The following is a 21,193-nucleotide window of genomic DNA, read 5'->3' on the forward strand; positions in this document are numbered from 1 at the left end:
TTATTTTCGTGGACTTGGCCCTTTACAAAAATGGCGCCTCGTTTTGGTGCTGGACGGCTGTTATGAATATCCCGGAAATCACGCCCGGACAGTAAGCCTCCCGTAAACCATCACAGATACTGTCAGGCTTTTACACACAGTACAAACACCCTTCTATTTGAACGCTCACCAAACGGGAACATCCTAGGTGCCCTACGTAAAGAGCGAGCAATTTTTAAAGAATTAATTTTGCAGATTGTCTCGAACACTTTTTGGACCCATCCTGAACTCAGGTCAAAAATGAGTTACTTCCCTTAAACTGGCGATAGCCGTGGATCGATGATTATCAGAATGTTTTTGGACCGTGGTGCGTTTTTGCGCTAGACCTAACTTTTAAAATCTAAATAATAAATTGACAGCTTGTTACACAAACATTCTTTAATCATAAAAGAATTCTTTTTTCATCAAGACAAGATCAGTGCAATTCGAAGTTGTGAAAGTTTGAAAAAAGAAAAGCCCGGAAGCAGGGTCACGCAAAGGTCGTAGCAGACGACGGTTTATGCGGCATATCGCCGTTCCTCTCAACAGTCAAAAGCCATCGCTAGAGTTCTTGTGAACCACAGCCGTTTGTTTCGTGCATAAAAACGTGCTATTGTAGATAAGCTCACATCGAGTCGCATTCAAATGACTAACTGACGACTACATTGTGAAAAAGGGAAACTGGATCACACGGGTTCACGATGGCTCAGGGGTAAGATAAACCACGCAAAAATAAATTCTTTGAAAATTGTTCGCTCTTTACGGAGGGCACCTAGGATGTTCTCAATCGGTGAGTGTTTAAATGAAAGGGTGTTTGTACTGTGTGTAAAAGCCTTACCGTATCTGTGATGGTTTACGGGAGGCTTACTGTGCCTTTAATTATGATTGTTTGATCTACTATGTATACCTAATGTCACGCGCCAAGTATAGAAAGATCAAGCTACACGCTACGTCTCGGTTTTACTTCTGACTATCTGTCATGCATAGAAAAAACGTTAAGTGATATAGGTCTTTCTGGGTTTTGGATACAACAAGAATTTGTTTCTCAATATACATCTACTTGGTTTAAAGAAAAAGTAAAGCGGTGTTTATATGACCAGTATATTCACAATTGGTTCTCAGAAATGGATACAAAAGACATTTTTTGTAATTATAGAATGTTTAAAGATAGTTTTGTGTGTGAAGACTACATTAAATCCTTGTCGTTCCAAAAAGTCGTTACACTCATGAAATTTAGAACTACAAATAACAACCTGCCAGTACAGAAAGAAAGATACCTTAATATACCTAGAGCGAATCGCATTTGCAGAAAATGTACATCAGAAGATATAGGAGATGAGTATCATTATTTGTTTGTTTGTGACTTTTTCAATGAAAAAAGAGCAGAACTTATTCCACCATTCTACTGGAAAAAACCAAATTCACTTAAATACAAAAAAACTGTTTGTATCAAGAAATAAGAAATTGTTGACGAAACTCTTGGAATTTATAAAATTAATTAGTAGCAATTTTTCATAGTGCTGGGATTTGTTAACCGTATTTTCGTTTTGTGTCCCCCATTGCCAGGAATCAATGTGTGTGTGTGTGTTTGCATTTTCTGTACTATAATATTTTGTGTTCACTGTTTGTGTACTTTTGTTTTCCAAATATTTTTTTCATTTTTTCTTTTCTTATCTTCTATTTTTCTTTTTGTTTTTGTACTTTGTGCATTTTTGAATTTGCGAATATTGTTTATAATGCCCCTGGGTAATGAACAATAAAAAACTTGACTTGACTTGACTTGGAAGGGTAGAAAGGTGTGACAGGTGCTTTTCCTATCCACATAATTCGTTTTGTCCATTAAAATGCCTGTTTTTGTTTTAATCACTACAGTATGTGATGGGACCAAACTGAGATTTCCAGAATGAAACAGGTAACTTTTTTTTTTTTACCTGATCTTTGTCATGCAGAAGTTGGTTCACATTATGCATCGCAGTGTTGTTGTCTTCCAAATACATTAAACATTGTACCAGTCATTACATTTAAATGACAATGCTGACTAATATCAAACCTCCCCCGGTTCCCCAACTAGCCTTCTCACATCCACACCCCACCCACCCACCCCACCCCGTCCACCCCCCCCCCCCCCAACTCATTAGATCACGAACACCACACTAATAAAATCATATATACTGTTGCTGCTGCTAAAAGTTGTTGTGACTTGTTCTTCCTCTGTGTATATTTTTTTTTGTCTTTCCACAGAATGCAGATTTTCCATGCGCCTCAACGTCTATAGATCTATGGAGTCTACAGCATTGTCTGAGATGTGATTTGAGCCACAGCATGTCAGAATGACCAAGGTAACTTTTTAAACACATATAGCTGATCAAACTGAAGAATTCAAACACAGTTTCAGGTGGTTTTTTTAATGCATAAAACATTGCAACAGTCAGGGGCTTTCTCCCAATAAAGATTGTGAGGTTTTCTTTGCAAGTTGTTTCGCTATGCAGAGTGTGACGTTTTTGTTTGATTGCCGTACTAAATGAAGATGCACATATAAAAGAAAGTTTTGCATGTGGATGAAGGAATATGCTTTTCGTTTTTGAGAAGACAAATTTTACTCATTAGCGCAATTTCTTACATTTAGAACCAAAATGTCAGACATCACAGATCTCTCAAATTTAAAATGATTAGGTCATCATTCTGACTTGAACATTTAGCACACGTTTGATAGTCTGGTTATGTTCTGTGTAGTGGAAACATTTCACTTAATGAATTTCACATGTTGACACAAGTGCCTAGTAGTAAATGAATCGCACATCCTGCAATCTCCACCAAAAGAAGTCAGACGTATGTGCGCATTTTAAAGAATAGTTTTATTTTTCCCATGTAAAAACCTAGGCAAACATGTGGTGTCTGATATACTGGGTAATATGATGAGGAACGTACCTTTATAGGCCCAGTCCTTATTGTGAAAGCAGTTCTGCTCAGCTGGAATTTGGTGAATTTGTGTTTTTTTACAAGTTTTTTGTTAATGAAGTGAATTCGCAAAAAAATAAAGGATAACAATTTGTTGTGCACACAAAGCATTCACTGATTCAGGCTGTTGAATTTTGTCATGTGTCTTGGGAAAGGGGAAGTCTTATTCTACGTAAAAGCATCGCCAGGTTTGGGTTAAGCCAAATCGTTTGCATGGAAAGGACTGTGCCTTTTAAGGACGCATGTATTTTTCATCTATTCAATTGCAGGATAACAACACAACACCGAATAGTTTCTAAGATATTATTTCTTTTCCTTTCTCGAGTCCCACGAAGTTCCCAATGCTAGGGCATACTTTTGTATAGAAGCTGTTCGTGGAAATGTCATGTAAGTTTTTACACTGGCGAACATGAATTTTTCAGACTGGTTAAAATGAAAGAAGTATGCATTATTGTGTTTTGTTTCTGCAAGCGGTATCATTTTTCCTAATGATTGTTATCTGATTTTGATCTCTTACAGTTTTTACCGCTAGGATATGTACAATGGGCTAATTAAACATATACGCCAGCCCACATTGCAGAACAGGATATGAACAAGGTATGTAGCGCTGTTTGCATCATTCGTTTAAATTCAAAAATCAGACTAATTTGCCTTCTTTGGCATTATGCATGAGAAAATTCATCTTTATTTTTTGCAATGCTGACTGTAATTCTCTGTGTGTGTGTGTGTGTGTGTGTGTGTGTGTGTGTGTGTGTGTGTGTGTGTGTGTGTGTGTGTGTGTACGTGTGTTTGTGTGTGTTTACTGATATATTGTAATTTATTAATCGGCTGAAGACGACACAGTTTCCAACTCCCCAGTGAGACTTCTTGAGTCAGTTGCATGCATGATAGCTAACTGAGGTGTCTGCAAGAAAGTAAGGGTATTTCGTATACTTCATACTTGGTGTACATTAATTTCAGCTTCGGCATGACTAGTCCCAAAAGATGATATTGTGTAGGTGAAATGGTCTGACTTTGGTTGTCTTTCGAAAAAGAATCCAAATTCGGGGATGGACTCAACAGTTCGAGGTTTAAAATGGAGCGGTAGACTAACGAACCCGATTTAATTCTTCAAGATTGATATTTTTGGGGTTATTTGAAGGACGTAGTATACCATAAACAACCTTAGACAATCAGTGACTTGAGTACAGCCATTACAGGCAGGAGGAGGGCATCCCCATAGAGGGTTGCGTTCCTGTCATCGGTTAATTTTGCGCAAGTGTGACTCTACCATGAAGGGGTCATTTTTCCAGTCAATCGTGTTCGGCGAATATCTTCATGGTTGCTGTGCATGAATTTCACTTTGTTCATCACCATTCCACGAAGTTTCCTGTTTGTAGGTTTCATGGTCCGATTCTTTAGCTTCTTTCAAAAGTGTTCCAAAGTACCCCTCCATTTAACATGTAAACTCACAACTTTGTTGACCTTCGTCATGCATAAGCTATAGTTAATAAACACCAAATGATAACTAATTCGGTCAACGGATGTAGAAATTATAAAAACAAAAATTGGGTTGAATTTTGTGTGTGTCACCATCTATGTTTGTATTTTTGCAGGCAGGCAGGGGTGGAGTTGTGATGATGCGGCGCCGGTTGACTGAAGACACACGATCCAGCATTTTTCGGAAGTGTTTGGATCACAAATCAACATTATTTCACATTGAATGGCGGCAGACATTCATGTATATATTCTCAGCTCAGACGTGTGCTTTGAATTCGGATGTTTAAGAACAAGAGACAAACTTGAATAAAGCCTTACAAAGTACATGATTGTAACTGGAGCAAAAGTGTGTGTGTGTGTGTGTGTGTGTGTGTGTGTGTGTGTGTGTGTGTGTGTGTGTGTGTGTGTGTGTGTGTGTGTGAAGTGCAACAGTTAACAATGACGATGAGACAGAATGCTAAATCACAGATCCTTTTATTTAACAATCTATATCGTCCTCCTTTTTTTTTTTTAAATGTTGCTGTGTTGACAATTAAACGTTCTCCGAGCAAACGGCTATCTAATGTTTTTGTCATCACATTGAAAGAATTTCTTCTGAGTAGAATGAAGCTGAATTAAAATGTAAAGAAAAAAAAGACCCATTGCTCAAAACATTAAGAAACAGGATGATTTTGGTTCGGTCGTAGACCTAAAAGCATTACCGAGGGATTCATTCGAGGCCAGTGTTATCAGTGCACATTGAAAATCTGTGAAACCTCAGATATAACTTTATAAAACAAAGAGAATTTTGATAAAAATAACCAAAATTCACAGTATTTTTTTGTTTGTTTTGTGCATCTCCCTCTTCACCCAACCCCAACCCTAATTGATGTGCCCTAAAAGCGCTCAAAAACAGACACACGTTAGTTTTTCGCCTCAGTGCTTATCCACATTTACAAATATTGTATCATTTATTTTTGGTCACTGCCCGTCCCTTTTCTGATAATTATAGTCAAGTTTTCTTTTATTTCCCTTGGATTCCCGATGGCTCCACGGTAGACACCATGATTTAGCGCACTAAGGCCACTCAAGTCACTTTCCCGAATCTATTTATAACCTCCGACACAGTAGGGTAAATGACCGAGACGGCTTCGTGCACCGCGACCAAGTGGGAGGGAGAGACCCAAGTCGGTTAGCCCCCAAGAAGGTGACAACTCTCACCAAGTTACCACCCAATGGTTGTCACCCGCTTCGATCTTCGTGCACCTCAGCCCAGATAACCGCTGTGTGTTTCACCACAACCCAACGCAAAGGAAACATGACACTGTCACACTAATATTTGGCATACCTTTTTACATTCATTGAACTTTCCCCAATAAATTCGGCTCACATCAGTCGTACTAAAAGTTTGTCAAAACACGACACACAGGCGATAACAAATGCCCACCTGAACTTGTGGTTTGCAACCACACACTAACGACCGTCGAGGCACGTAATGAATTTTGCAATCTTCCGACCACCATTTTTTTTTAAAGTCGGTTACTCCCATTATTGCAACCAATAACACAGCATGTTAACGCCATCGCTAATTTGGATGTAACGTGAGGTTTTTGTTATAACGTAGAGAAAAACACACCGTCCTGTTCAATTGCTTCCATCACGTTGAGCAGACGATGCAGCGTTTGCTCGTCGAAATTTCTCGTCCAACCAGAATCGCTTTGGGTATCACGTGAGTTTTCCTTCTTTGGACCATGTAAGTGCCGAAACTGGTGTATCAGTTGACACACCGTGGGATTAAAAATAGCAATGGATGTTGCGCTGTTTATGGTGCAAGATGTGAATGCGATCATTGCCAAGGCCCGTTTTCATAGGTGCTTGAAGAAGACATTTTCTTACAGGCAGAATGTGAAATTAAACAGAAAAATAAAGATTTTAGACAGATCTGTACGCAATTTTGCTCGCTATATACTCCAAACTATCCTGCTTCCTTTGCAGACATGAATTGCGTTTTTTTGTTGTTGTTGTTGTTGTTGTTGTTGTTGTTGTTGCAGACATGAATTGAGTTGTTGTTGTTGTTGTTGTTGTTGTTTTTGTTGTCAGAGATGTATTTTCTGGTTTATTTTTGGCTGGTATGGCATTTTATTCAAGTAAAGGTATGTATATTTGTCATTCGACGAAAAGGCCTTGTCAGACCTGTTTTGACTTAAAAGAGCGCAAAGGAAGGACTGTTGTTATACATGTGCGGCATCCTTTCAAAGTAGAACTGGAAAGAGGTGTAAAACGACACAAATGACTCATTTCATGCGCCATTCGTTACTCATCAGACTGCTAGATTTTTCCGTTAAGACCAAGGTCACAAAGAACAACACTGTTCCGAGAATATCTGCTCGGGCGTCAGAAAATACTGAACATTACAAATTATAGTTCTTTCTTTTTTCAAATTGGGGAGAGGGTGAGGTGGGGGATGAGGCAGCGTTTCAGATGTGCGTGAGTGTGTGTGTGTGTGTGTGTGTGTGTGTGTGTGTGTGTGTTTATGTGAGTGTGTGTGTGCGCGCGCGCGCGCGATTATGATACGCGCGCTCACAGAAAAAAAAGGATATTGGACAAATCAAACCGATGCACAAAATAATCTCTGTGTTCAGTCAGTCAAAATCCTTTATTTGAATCAAAGGAAACAACCCATGAGCATTTTTCTGAAGTGTGTACTGTTTGCAAGAACCGCTTCCATGAAATAGCTGTGTTCACACTGCACACATATGCACACACGCGCGCGCGCGCGATTGATGTTGATTCTTTGATCCGACTCTCTTCTGTTCCCACTGTTTTGATGTCTCTTTCTACTTGAAAAGTCCGTGCAAAACGAGTGCCGAACGGTTTGCGATAAAAGTCCGGGCGGAATTGCGCGAGGACATTTAAACCAATCAAAGTGACGAGTATAGCTCGAAAGTCCGGGCGGAATTCCGGGCGGAATTGCGCGAGGACATTAAAAGTTCGGGCGGAATTTCTGACCAATCAACGACGGCCCAGCTGAAAAAGTACCACACGATGTACTATAGTATACTATAGTAAACTATAGTAAATGTACCCTGTACTATAGTAAACTATAGTAAATGTACCATGTACTCTAGTACATATTGTAGTACATGGTACTTTGTACTATAGTACTGTGTAGTAAATGTACCCTGTACTATAGTACTTTGTGGTACAGTAGAGTACTTTGTACTTTGTACTATGGTACTTTTTAGTGAATGTACCATGTACTACAGTAGTACTATAGTACTTTGTACTTTGTACTATGGTACTTTTTATTGAATGTACCCTGTACTACAGTAGTACTATAGTACCTAGTACTTTGTACTATGGTACTTTTTTGTGAATGTACCCTGTACTACAGTAGTACTATAGTACGAAGTACTTTGTACTATGGTACACTGTGGTACTTTGTACTATGGTACTTTGTACTATAGTACAACAGTACATAGTACTGCGGTACAGTATAGTAGTAATAGTATACATGCATTTTGTGTTTTTATTTTTATTGTTTTATTAATATAACTTATCAGCTAAGCATAACAATTTTGTTGTTGAAATTAAGTTGATTAAAAAACATTGTTTTTAAAATTGTGTTTGATATCACCAGTTGTGCATGTAAACGTGTTGTGTGTGTTTTTACAAGGTAGTCGTACATATAAGATTTATTATGTTTTGTGCGTGCGTGTGTGTGAATTAAGCAGTTTGTTGGAGATGACATGAGATATTTTCAAACTTGTTAACTGTGCATTTGCAAAATACACGTAGGAATACTTTGTGCTCACACACACACACACCACACACACACACACACACACACACACACAGTCACACTGACACACGCTCGCACGTGCACACACACAAACACGTGGGTACGCACATGTTCACTTAGGAGAAAGGACTTTTGTAACGTCAGATGTACATAAACTGTATAGTTAGTTTTTTTGTAAGGCCTAAAAAAAAAATAGGTGTGGTTACGGTAACCCGACCTACCCTATTTTTAGGGGCCGATCCTATAACTTTTTATTACATTTGTCACAAAAAAAACAAAAAAAAAAAACCGAGTGCAAAAAACGCAATGAAAGGGAAAGCGCCCGTGTCGCACACTTATTTCCCTGTCAAGTAGGTTTAATTTGTACACATTAGAAAAAAAAGTAAACAACAAAAAAAAGTGATTGCCTACCTACCTACCCTATTTTTTTTGGCTATGTTACCGTAACCACACCTATTATTTTTTTTTGGCCTAAACAGTTAGCATCAAATGTGAAATTAATATTTCATTAACGTTACCTTGGAACGCTTCTCACAAAAAAGTTTTCAAAAGAGAATTTAACAATTGCTTTAAAAGTTAAAGGATAAGGATACGATAAGGATAAGATTTTATATAGTCCTGTGAGGTTGCCCTCATGGAAATTCGGGCTGCTTTCTCCATGGGGAAAGCGAGCTGCCATACAGTATACGGCGATACCCACACATTTTGTTTCCTGCATGCGTGTATTCATGTTTCCGAGCCCTGACACTTTCGCTGTGAACTTGGGTTCTTTATCGTGTGCATGCGGCCACCGAGGAGAGTCTGCACGATGTTGACTCTGGGAAATAAATCCCTCGCCGAACGTGGGGATCGAACCCACGCCGATTGCGACAACTGGTTTTGAAGACAGCGCCGCTACCGACTGAGCTATTTCCCGCCCGCCCGAAACGCTTAGTTAAATGGTCTGCAGTGAAATTTTGAAACAATACCTTTTTTATGTTAAATTTAACGTTTGCCAAAATAATTCTTCATGTAGGATCAAGTGCAAAGTTCTTGGTTTGACCTGAAGTTGACTGAAGTTTGCTGTGTGTACAATATTGTTTCATTTTAAATAATTTGAGAGAGAGAGAGAGAAAGAGAGAGAGAGAGAGACAGAGAGAGACAGAGAGAGACAGAGAGAGACAGAGACAGAGAGAGCGTTGTGGCATACAAGCATTACAAACAAATTAAGTGTTTTTTCACCCATGCAGAGAGGCACCCCTATTCTAATCACATCATATACACGGACATTCACACACACACACACACACACACACACACACACACACACACACACACACACACACACACACACACACAAACACACACACACACACACACACAATATGAGATTTAAAAAAAAAAGGTTATAGAATATGTACACATCGAATGCTTAACAGACAGAGAGAGAGAGAGAGAGAGAGAGAGAGAGAGAGAGAGAGAGAGAGAGAGAGAGAGAGAGAGAGAGAGAGAGAGAGAGATCATAATTAACTTTATTACGTCAGGATAAAGGTTTTAGGCTTAGCCTCATCTTCCAACCTGTCCTTGCAGGGCCGGACTACCGGGGGGGGGGGGGTATGGGGGTTGCGCGCAACCCCCCCCCCCCACCTAGCCTAAACATGTACCTCACTTATTTAAAACATTTTTTATTATTGTTTATTTTATGCCGTTTCATGCAAGGAGCGACCATTTTCCTATCTCAGAATATGACCAACCCATCAGCTTCAGGGGGCTTTGCCCCCTGACACCCACAAAGGGCTCTGCCCCTTTTCCCGCCAGGGAAACATCCCCCTGGACCACCACTGGCAACCCCCCCCCCCCCCCCCTCTCTCCTCTTTGCCTAGTCCGCCCTGCCTTGGAACATATACAGAGAATAATTGTAAACGTAAGCAAAAGACTGCACCCCCACACACGCACGCACGCACACGCACACGCACATGCCGCACTCACGCCCACACGCATGCACACACACAAACCGCTGACATTCGCTTACCGTCGAAACACACACACACACACACACACACACACACTGACACACACACATATACCCCCACATCCCCCATACACACACATCCCCCATACACACATATACTGCGTAAACTCACACACCGTCACACACACACACACACACACACACACACACACACTTGTGTGCGTTGCATATATCTATGCACATGCTAAAATGAACAGAGCAGTACCTAAAAGGAACTGTAACTCATAAAATTGAATAGCTAGGAAAAACATTTAAGTTTTGGTTGAGTATATATATATATAAAATATTGGACTAGCAAAGTCATCAAACACAAGACCAAACAAAAACAAAAACAAACTGAGCCGGCTACTTTCGATACGAAGAAAGGGTTAGCATGCGAGAGTTATGTCCCTTTAAAATCGAAGAGGAGACCACTCCGAAGTAAATCAAGGGACAGCACTAGTAACTGATTTTCAACCAACGAACTTCAACTCACAAGAAAGAGTTTGCACCAGGGAGATTGGAAAAAAGCGGGCTACAACATCACGAAAGGAACCCACCAAGAGAGTGTAACCATAATTCAGAGAGCAGAAGATGGATCTGGACTGAGAAGTAAGCCTTCAAGAGTTTTCCACGTAATCGTATCCAGATTCGCTCAGGAGTTATCGAGTGATTTGCAACTGTAAGTGTAACTGCCAAGTCATCGACTATCGAGTGAGGAGTACGTATAATTATTCTTTACAGCTCCCACAACTCTTTTTCACTATCACTGTCACTACCCGTATCCGACTATTTTTGAGATTTGCAAAGTTTATACCATTGTGAGAATCTGAATCTGATACAATTACACTACAGTGACCATTGGGCCGTCTGGTTGGTTTTTTTCTCTTTGAGTTTGAGTTTGATGTTTTTACTTTGAGTTTTACTTGTTTGTTGATTCTATCTGGATCTGGCTGCCCCACATAGTGGTGTTCGTGGGGAGTACGTGACAGAAGCGGACTGTTTCGTTAACTGTTTACTTGTAAATTCCCATTTTGAAAACATGTATACATGACTTTTTCAGATTAAAAATCTGTCGGCAATGTGCAAAAGAGGTTGAACTGGTAACAGGAACAGTGAGCTGGTTGATCAACTTGATGGCATGGCTGTACCAAATCATTCAATTGGAACGGAACGGACAAAAACACCAATGTTTCCATTCTTCTTTGTGCTGAAAGTTTACACTGACAGGGACAACAAGTAAGTGACATTTTAAACTCTTGTCTTAAATTACCTGTACCACTTGTATAACACACACACACACACACACACACACACACACACACACACACACACACACACACACACACACACACACATATTTAAACATCAAGTTTTTCTGTTCACTTTCAGTGATGGACGGCCTATCTGGTGGCCTGTAATTATTCCAGTGTCTTGGGGGCACAAGAGGCAAAACTGTTTGATGTTACTTTTTGTGTTTTTATTTCTGCATGCTTTATTTGGATTACTAGAAAACCTCTTTTTATTCCTTTGTGCAAATCTATTTGACCTTTATTCTTTTGCTTTTAGTGAAAAACAAAACTGCCTGAGTTGGTGGGGAAGCTTCTGGACTCCAGGTCAAAAAAACAGTCGGCAGGGTGATGACAGATGGCTGTACCAATGAGTCATTCAGATAGAAAAGGAAGCAGACACCAAGGATTCCATTCTCTGTGCTGAAATTGTGAAAAGTTGTACTCTTTAACCAGTAAGTAAATTATTAACAACAAATTATAAAAATTCATTTCAAATTTAATGTAATTTGCAATACGGTACTAGCATAGCTGAATTTGGTATTTATGATCCACTTTTGTGTAATGTTTGCAACACACACACATACATTCAAATATAAACTGCGTCTGAATCAGTGATTGACATTTCTTGTTTGATTCACTGTCTTGGAGTTTAATCAAATTTTCAAACAAATTTTGCTTTTCTTGGGTGTGTGTTTGTTTTTGTTTAGCCCTTAATTGTGATGCACAGACAGACACACACACTTAAAGACACACTCCCTTTTAGGACCTTGCTTTTTTCATATTTTCTGTGAATAACCTTTGTGAATCATCAATCAACGGCCTTTTTAAGACACCCAGGGGTCCTTTTTAAGGCCTATTTTTCTCAGATATTTTGAGGTCTAACAAGGGGAGTTCCACTGTATGAGCAAGCCTTAGTTCTATGTTTAACACTTAAGTATAACAATGGGTGAAGTGCATCTGACTTTATATTTGTCATATCATTTTAAAAGCCCCTAAAAAGTTTTGTTGATCATCATTATAAAAATACAGTCATGAAATTTCTGGCTGGATACTCAGTCCTCTCTTGTGTTACAGATGCTGTGAAGCGACAGGAGGTGCTCCTTCAGCAGATAAGGACAACAACAAAGAGTTTTGTATCACTTTATGGAACTTGTTATATCTTTCAGGGTCCTAAATGGAGGGTTTCACTGGAGCAGTGACTGTTGGACAACAAGTGCAGGGTGTGTTTGGACCTCCTGGATCAACATGTGTGCAGAACTGCTTAGGGCTTGAACTTCATGGGTGTGTGTAGGAAATTTCATATTAGATTTTGATGTTAACATATTCCTGTGGTGCTATATAATTTAAATTATATGAGTAAATGAATATGTCTGTATGAATGTACGTATTTGCTGTGTCATTGTGGCATAGATATATAGACCTATAGCAATAACAAGACATACATGCTGTGAATATATGCTTTTATGCTCTCCTTGTACAAATCTGATTTAACTGAAATTTTTCTTAATGGCCAAGCACAGCCAGCTCTTTTCGACCTTTACATAGGGCCACAGTCAGAGATTGTAGAGTACACAGAGACCATTCATACTTCTTTGCGCTAAGGTAGGACTGCAGGTTATGTTTTTATCACGGCTTTGTCAACATACTGTCATTTCTGTCCGGCTGACAGTGCTGCAAACATTCATTGGATTGAAAATGTGTTTGTTATTGTTTGTGAACATCCTGTTTTAAAAGACCTGGAAAAAAGCCCCAGAACAGATTATATAATACATAATAATATGTAATTGAATTTAAATTTTCTTTTCAAATCAGTGTCTTTTTACAAACTAGCCTTTGTTATTTTTGTGAGTTTAAGTCAGATATCAACACATACTGAATGCATAGTTCAGTCTTAGAGTGGGAGAATGTTTGAGGCATAAATTGCTTTGACAACAACAAAAGTTCCCGGTTGAATCGAGAAGCTCCCCCAAAATAATTTTATTACACATGCCTAAAGCCAGCATAGTGCAAGCAGATTTATTTGTGTATGTGCTTGTATGTACAAAGACAGATAATTTGTACAAGTGTTGGCTCTTCATTTTTAATTATTTTTTCAGGATCCTTGGGGGGTTCCACTGTATCTGTGACTTTTGGACAACATATCAAGTTCTGGTGGTTTTTTGACCTAATGGATCAACATATGTGCAGACCTGCTGAGTGCTTGAGGTAAATTGGTGCATTTAGATATATATTGTTTTGCCTACCTGAGAGATACCACCCATGTGTCATGATGTGATAAATGAACCATCTCTTCACATGCGTGTCTATCATGTAAATGAGGTTGGTTCAAACAACATGTCTGTCAGGGATGTCATTTTCCACTGCTTATGCAAAATCTCCGAGACAAACTTCATTCTCAAAACACTCGCGAGAAAATGGCACGCCCAAACGTGTTACGAGAATGACTTTGCATCTGTGACTTTGCAATCATGAGCAGTGGAATATATAAGGTCCCTGCCAGACCAGCTTGCCATGACCTCAATGATATGCCCATATGTGCGTGTATGGTTTAGTTACTACATGGGTTATCTCTCCGGTACGTAGGAATTGAAAACAGAATACTTCATGGCTTGCTGTGTGGCACCAGATTTACACTTATTGCTTTTCAAATATTGAAATATTCACGACGGGCGCATTGTACACGCAAGCACAAGACCAAGTGCGCATGGAAAAGATCCTGTAAACCATGTGGGAATTCGGTGGGTTATAGAAAAACGAAAATACCCAGCATGCCTCCCCCGAAATTGGCGTATGCTGCCTGAATGGCGGCCATACACGTAAAAATCCACATGAGTGAACGTGGGAGTCTTAAGCCCATGAACGAAGAAACAGAAGAAGAAAAAATATTCACTTTTACTTGTGTAAACCCAGTAACACACAGTAGGCTATGTAGTGTTCTCTATTTGTATCATTGAAACGCTTCTGTCCCGTCAATCACACTTTAAATTGCCTTATATTTTGGATGACATATGCCACCCCTTTGGTATTCCACTGATAATAGCATGGGTGTTACTCTTCCGGCTTTTGACACCGGTTCGCGTGCTTTCTCGGTTCGCTCCCTTGGATTTGCCGCCATCTTGCTTATTATGATTTGATTTCGTCGGTGTCCAGAAACTTTCTTTCAAACTTGAGCATTTTGCTCAATCAAAATGCCTTACATCAGTGATGATGTCGATCCTTCTAAACTTGAAAAACTAGAGGAAGGTGTTACAAACAAGTGGAGGTGGGAATGGTTGTTGGAAAAAAACGGTGATGGTGAGGAATATCGAACCTGGCTGAAGAAGCTAGATTTGCCTGGAACGAGTTTCTGCATCTTTTGCTCCAAGACAGTGAAGTACGGGAGCAGTGGGAAGAAATCGCTCGCTCGTCATGCAGAACAGCCGAGCTCTAGAATTTTTTTTGAATTATTGACGGTGATTTTGCTTGGTTGATTGGGACAGTAAAGTATCCCATTTGTATTATTTTTGTGGATTTTTTTGTTTCTGCTTCTTTTCTTCTTGTATGGTTTCTGACTGTGAGAATGCTGGAAATGGCCACTATATGCTTTCATTTTGGCAAATTTGCTTCAGCTTCAGGGGGGCGTTGCCCCCCTCAACCCCCCAACGGGGCGCTGCCCCTGTGCCCCGCCGGGGCCTCAGCGGCCCCTGGACCGCTGCCTTTCAGGTTTTTTGATTTTTCCCAGTAACACCCATGTAATAGTTTAATGTTTTAGCTAAATACTTTCAGCTAATCGCTATGGAGTATGCAAACACTGGGATTATATGCGATGAAACACTCAAGCTGCTTTCTCTTGCTTATAGCTGAGAGCAGCACTGTAGCAGTGACTGTTGGGTGGAGGATCCAGTTCTGCCTGTTTCCGACATAATGGATCAACATGAGTGCAGACCTGCTGAGCGCCTTATCTTCTTAGGTGTGTATAGATGTATATACATTAAAGGCACAGTAAGCCTCCCGTAAACCATCACAGAGCTCCCCGAGCGTCTACATACAGTACAAGCATACTTCCATTTGAACGCTCACCGAACGGGAACATCCTGGCTGCTTTCTGTCGAGCGTGAAAAATTTTCAAAGAATTTATTTTCGTGGACTTGGTCCTCTACAACAATGGCGCCTCGTTTTGGTGCTGGACGGCTGTTATGAATATTCAATACCGGAAATCACGCCCGGACAGTAAGCCTCCCGTAAACCATCACAGATACTGTCAGGCTTTTACACACAGTACAAACACCCTTCCATTTGAACGCTCACCAAACGGGAATATCCTAGGTGCCCTACGTAAAGAGCGAGCAATTTTTAAAGAATTAATTTTGCCGATTGAACTCAGGTCAAAAATGAGTTACTTCCCTTCGGGTCTCATTCTATCGATGTAAACTGGCGATAGCCGTGGATCGATGATTATCAGAATGTTTTTGGACCGTGGTGCGTTTTTGCGCTAGACCTAACTTTTAAAATCTAAATAATAAATTGACAGCTTGTTACACAAACATTCTTTAATCATAAAAGAATTCTTTTTTCATCAAGACAAGATCAGTGCAATTCGAAGTTGTGAAAGTTTGAAAAAAGAAAAGCCCGGAAGCAGGGTCACGCAAGGGTCGTAGCAGACGGCGGTTTATGCATATATCACCGTTCCTCTCAACAGTCAAAAACCATCGCTAGAGTTTTTGTGAACCACAGCCGTTTGTTTCGTGCATAAAAACGTGCTATTGTAGATAAGCTCACATGGAGTCGCATTCAAATGACTAACTGACGACTACATTGTGAAAAAAGGGAAACTGGATCAGACTGGTTCACGATGGCTCAGGGGTAAGATAAACCACGCAAAAATAAATTATTTGAAAATTGTTCGCTCTTTATGGAGGGCACCTAGGATGTTCTCAATCGGTGAGTGTTTAAATGAAAGGGTGTTTGTACTGTAGTCTGTGTGTAAAAGCCTGACCGTATCTGTGATGGTTTACGGGAGGCTTACTGTGCCTTCAATTGTATTCATAAATTCACACACACACACACACACACACACACACACACACACACACACACACACACACACACACACACACACACACACACACACACACACACACACACACACACACACACACACACACACACACACACACATACTGACAAAGACATTCATGTCTGCACACACGCAAGCACAAACATACACGCACCAGCACGTTTCAAACCCCCACCACCACCACCGTCTCAGTCGGTGCAGCTGTTTCGGAGCCTTTAGTCATCATAATACACACACAGACGGACACAACTTTTAAAAGTTAGATATATATGCACTAAAAGCCACGGCACTTTAAGTTAGGTTTCATTATCATTCTCTTAAAGTTTGGCCCTCTTTGCTTCAGTCTGCATGCTTTCTCATAGTCATACTGCTGTGTCATTGCAGGTTTCATTCCATGCTCTGGTGTGGGTGTCATAAGCAAGAGAGCCTCCTGTTCACTTCCAGCAGATGACTGCATGGTGAAGGACCTTGACACCACTTACAGACGTCAAAGCAGCTAGCTAGATGCCATTGGAGAACAACCAAAACTATTCAGCGGGTGCCATCGGCGAACATAAATACAAGTTACAGAACAGGAAAGCAGATATCACTGGCAAAGGGAACCGGACAGCAGCTACAATAAACTTAATCAGATGCCTGTAGCAAATAATCTGGACACCAATCACAAATCAAACAGATGTGGAGGACAGAGAACATTTCATGTGATTATTGCCACATATATAACCCTGTTTTGAAAAAAAAGGGACATAACGCCACACTATATACTTTCTGGTTGCATGCTGAAAACTCTCCATTGGACATTTAGTGAGTTTTGACTCACCAGGTCAGGAGAATGTCACTGATGGGGAGCATAATTAGGCTGACTTACAATGGGTAGACAGAATTGAACATTGTTGTTTTCTTGGATGGTTTTCGGGATAGACTTTACAAAGTTAACATACTGCTATGGTTTGATCAATTTCAAACATGACCACATTTGGCATTTTTTCAAAACCACATTTTTGACAAATATCAAGGATGTGTTGCGAAAGCATGTGTTCTTATTTTTCTGAAATGTTTTGAAAGCTAGATTTTTGATACTTTACAGGCTATTGAAGTTGGATGACCTGTAGATGTGACCCATGTAAAATTGACCCTCATAAACTTTTAAGTTCACAGAAAATAATAATAATAACAGAGAAATGGTATTATTTTGAATGTGTTTGAAGCAAGATCGTTGTAACTCAATAACCCCCCGCGGGTTAGGGGGAAGAATCTACCCGATGCTCCCCAGCATGTCGTAAGAGGCGACTAACGGATTCTGTTTCTCCTTTTACCCTTGTTAAGTGTTTCTTGTATAGAATATAGTCAATTTTTGTAAAGATTTTAGTCAAGCAGTATGTAAGAAATGTTAAGTCCTTTGTACTGGAAACTTGCATTCTCCCAGTAAGGTCATATATTGTACTACGTTGCAAGCCCCTGAAGCAAATTTTTGATTAGTGCTTTTGTGAACAAGAAACAATTGACAAGTGGCTCTATCCCATCTCCCCCCTTTCCCCATCGCGATATAACCTTGAATGGTTGAAAACGACGTTAAACACCAAATAAAGAAAGAAAGTAACTCAATAACTTTATCTGTGTAAGGTCACACACATACAGGGTTAGATGACATCAAGTCAGCTTGATAGTTTGCATTATTCAAGTTCAGATTGGGGTAGAGTTCCGGTCAATAATAGGGACAATCATTGTCTCCTTTGATTGTTCACAGAGTTTTCATGTACTGATGTATGCATGGTCACTTTCAAAGCTAATCATAGAAATTTAACTTGGCTGTAGGGGAGATAATTTTGATAAAATATGTGTTGTGCTAAAGATGAATTCCCACAAAGAAGAGTGCTATAATTTTTTGTGCATTTTATTGTTACTTGTTCTGGTTAACAGGGTTATAAAAAATTGCATTAAAACTGTTTCTGCATTGGGACATTTACCAAAAATCAACAGCTTGGTTACTCACTGTGCAAGATGGACACCTTATTTAAAATTATTATTTAATTGGGTCTTTTACATGTTAGTGGATATTTTAAAATGTTCTTACATAAGTTTGACTATTAATGCTCTGCCAAAAAATGAAAATAAAATTTAAAACATGTGATGAACCTTTACTTTCCTACCAAATGTGACAGATTGACTGCAGCGAGTGGCCTGATCGTGCACACACACACATTCAATTCACACAAAACAATTGATTCAGCAAAAATTGGGGCCACATTTACATCCAGTGTAATTTTTAAGGCTATGGTAATTTTTCAAGAAAGTACTGCAGTATACTATAGTAAACTGTAGTAAAAGTACTATAGTACAAAATCTACAGCAACAAAAGTACCACACTGTACTATAGTAAACTATAGTAAAAGTACTATAGTACAAATGTACCACGCCAAAAGTACCACGCTGTACTATAGTAAACTATAGTACAAGTACTATAGTACAAATGTACTACTACGGAAATACCACGCTGTACTACACTTTACTCTAGTAAACTAGAGTACGTGTACTCTAGTAAACTATAGTTTACTATAGTATACTATAGTATACTATAGTACATTTTGGCAAAAAAGTGCTCAAAATACTATAGTACATTTAACTGTACTATAGTTTACTATAGTATACTATAGTACATTTACCACAATGTACTATAGTACACACTAATGTATTGTACTATAGTACTTTTGTACTATAGTTTACTATAGTACTAGTACTATAGTAAACTATGGTACACCATAGTACAATTCAATGTACCATAGTACTTGTACTATAGTAAACTATAGTATACCATAGTACAATTCAATGTACCATAGTACTTGTACTATAGTAAACTATAGTATACCATAGTACTTTTACTATAGTATACTATAGTACATAGTGTGGTACTTTTTTACTTGGGAGAAAAGCTCAAAAGTCCGCGCGGGATTCCGGCCGCGGGGACATTGCGTATCTGGCGTTCCATAAATTAGAGCCTGTTCGGAGCCTCGAACATTTTTGCACATGTAGAAGAACACGGTCAAAAAATGATTGCATTAGCGTTTTTTTTTTTTTTACATCAGTATGTATGTTCAGATCTTTTTAAAGACACGCGTCCTTTTGGTATTGCCTATTACATTTCTAAGTGCACACACACTTAGCCGTTACGTTCCACCCGAGACACAGCACACGCGATCATTCGTATATATATACATATGTCGTGCCGAATTCACGTAATTGCCGATTCCGCGTAATGGGCAACAGTTTTGCCCATTTCGCGTAATCGGCAAAACGCTGCCCAATACGTAAAATCGGCAGCGTTTTGCCGAAGTCGCATGAAGGCTTCTAAAAATTTGCCCATTTTGCGAAATCGGCAGCCACGTTTTGGTTTTAAAGTTCTCAAATGCCTGGGATATCATCACACTTAGACAACTAGATACTCCAATGGATAGATATCGCAATAATCAATAAGTTACGGCAAGTTACTGCAGAAAGTGTAGTTTTCGTACATTTCCGGAGATATGCTCGACACAGGCCAAAATAGACCACACAAAACATAGTGGGGAGGTAAAGAAATGCTAATGCAATGTTCTGGTGACACAAAAAGTGACAGACTGGCTGTCGCTTTTGCGAAATGGGCAAATGTTAGAAGCCTTTCCGCATTTTTGGCAAAACGCTGCCGATTTCACGTAATGGGCAGCGTTTTGCCGATTACGCGAAATGGGCAAATATGTTGCCGATTCCGCGAATTCGGCAATTCCGTGAATTCGGCACGACATATATATATACCAGGGCCGGACTACCTGCATAACGGGCCGATGCGCGTTGGTGTTTAGTCAGTGTACGGGCAGTAACGCAGGGCCGGACTAGGCAAGTACTAGGGGGGGGGGGGGGGGGGGGGGGGTGTTTACAGATGGGGGTCCAGGGAGCGAAGCCCCTTGGTGGGGGTCCAGGGGGCGAAGCCCCCTTGGTGGGGGTTGCAAGGCGGCGGGCGAAGCCCCCTTGAAGCTGAACGTTTTTTGATGTTTCTGGGGGGAAAGGAAGCCTCTCCTTGAACGAAAAAGGTAAATTCGACAGCAAGCTGAAAAGGCAATGAAGAACTTGAGAATTGAGATTGTAAGGACTCATACTTTTCATCACAAAAATCGTTGAAGAAAAATGTCTTGAGGGGGTGAGAGGTGCGATTTCTCCTCGGATTTCATGATGATCCAGGTGCAACCCCCCCCCCCCCCCGCCTCCCTCTCCCACCCCCCCAAAAAAATGCGTTTGGGAGGTACATGCCTAAGCCAGGGGGGGGGGGGGGTTGCGCAACCCCTGTAACCCCCCCCCCCCACCACCACCACCACCCCGTAGTCCGGCCCTGTAACGCGTGCTTGCTTGCGTGCGTGCCTGTGCATGTGAATGTTCGTGTGTGTGTGTGTGTGTGTGTGTGTCACGTGATTGCAGTACGTCCTGACTTTGTAAACTGCAGTATGAATGAAAGGATCAACAGAAAAATATTTGCTTTTAATGATATTCACGAACGCACGCACTCAAACACACATACCGTCACTAACAGATGTTCATCAGCGGCAACAACACATTCTTGTCTAGCGCGTCAAAGAATCCAAGGGACACAA

General features: G+C 40.1%; 2 long non-coding RNA genes across 3 annotated transcripts; both read left to right on the forward strand.

Annotated features, from left to right (window-relative positions):
* Positions 1 to 2,985: 2,985 nt before the first annotated feature.
* LOC138968180 (uncharacterized) lies at positions 2,986 to 4,779 on the forward strand. Its single transcript, XR_011456099.1, has 3 exons — positions 2,986 to 3,363; positions 3,496 to 3,573; positions 4,572 to 4,779. It is a non-coding gene; the product is annotated as an uncharacterized lncRNA (long non-coding RNA).
* Positions 4,780 to 10,541: 5,762 nt separating this feature from the next.
* LOC138969148 (uncharacterized) lies at positions 10,542 to 18,702 on the forward strand. 2 transcript variants are annotated; one of them, XR_011456386.1, is made up of 7 exons: positions 10,542 to 10,947; positions 11,290 to 11,465; positions 11,796 to 11,970; positions 12,685 to 12,799; positions 13,615 to 13,723; positions 15,358 to 15,467; positions 16,959 to 18,702. It is a non-coding gene; the product is annotated as an uncharacterized lncRNA (long non-coding RNA). The 2 variants fall into 2 exon arrangements; XR_011456387.1 differs by having other exon boundaries at positions 10,542 to 10,838.
* Positions 18,703 to 21,193: the final 2,491 nt, after the last annotated feature.

The sequence above is a fragment of the Littorina saxatilis genome, linkage group LG6 (genome assembly GCF_037325665.1).
Source record: "Littorina saxatilis isolate snail1 linkage group LG6, US_GU_Lsax_2.0, whole genome shotgun sequence".
NCBI lineage: Eukaryota > Metazoa > Mollusca > Gastropoda > Littorinimorpha > Littorinidae > Littorina > Littorina saxatilis.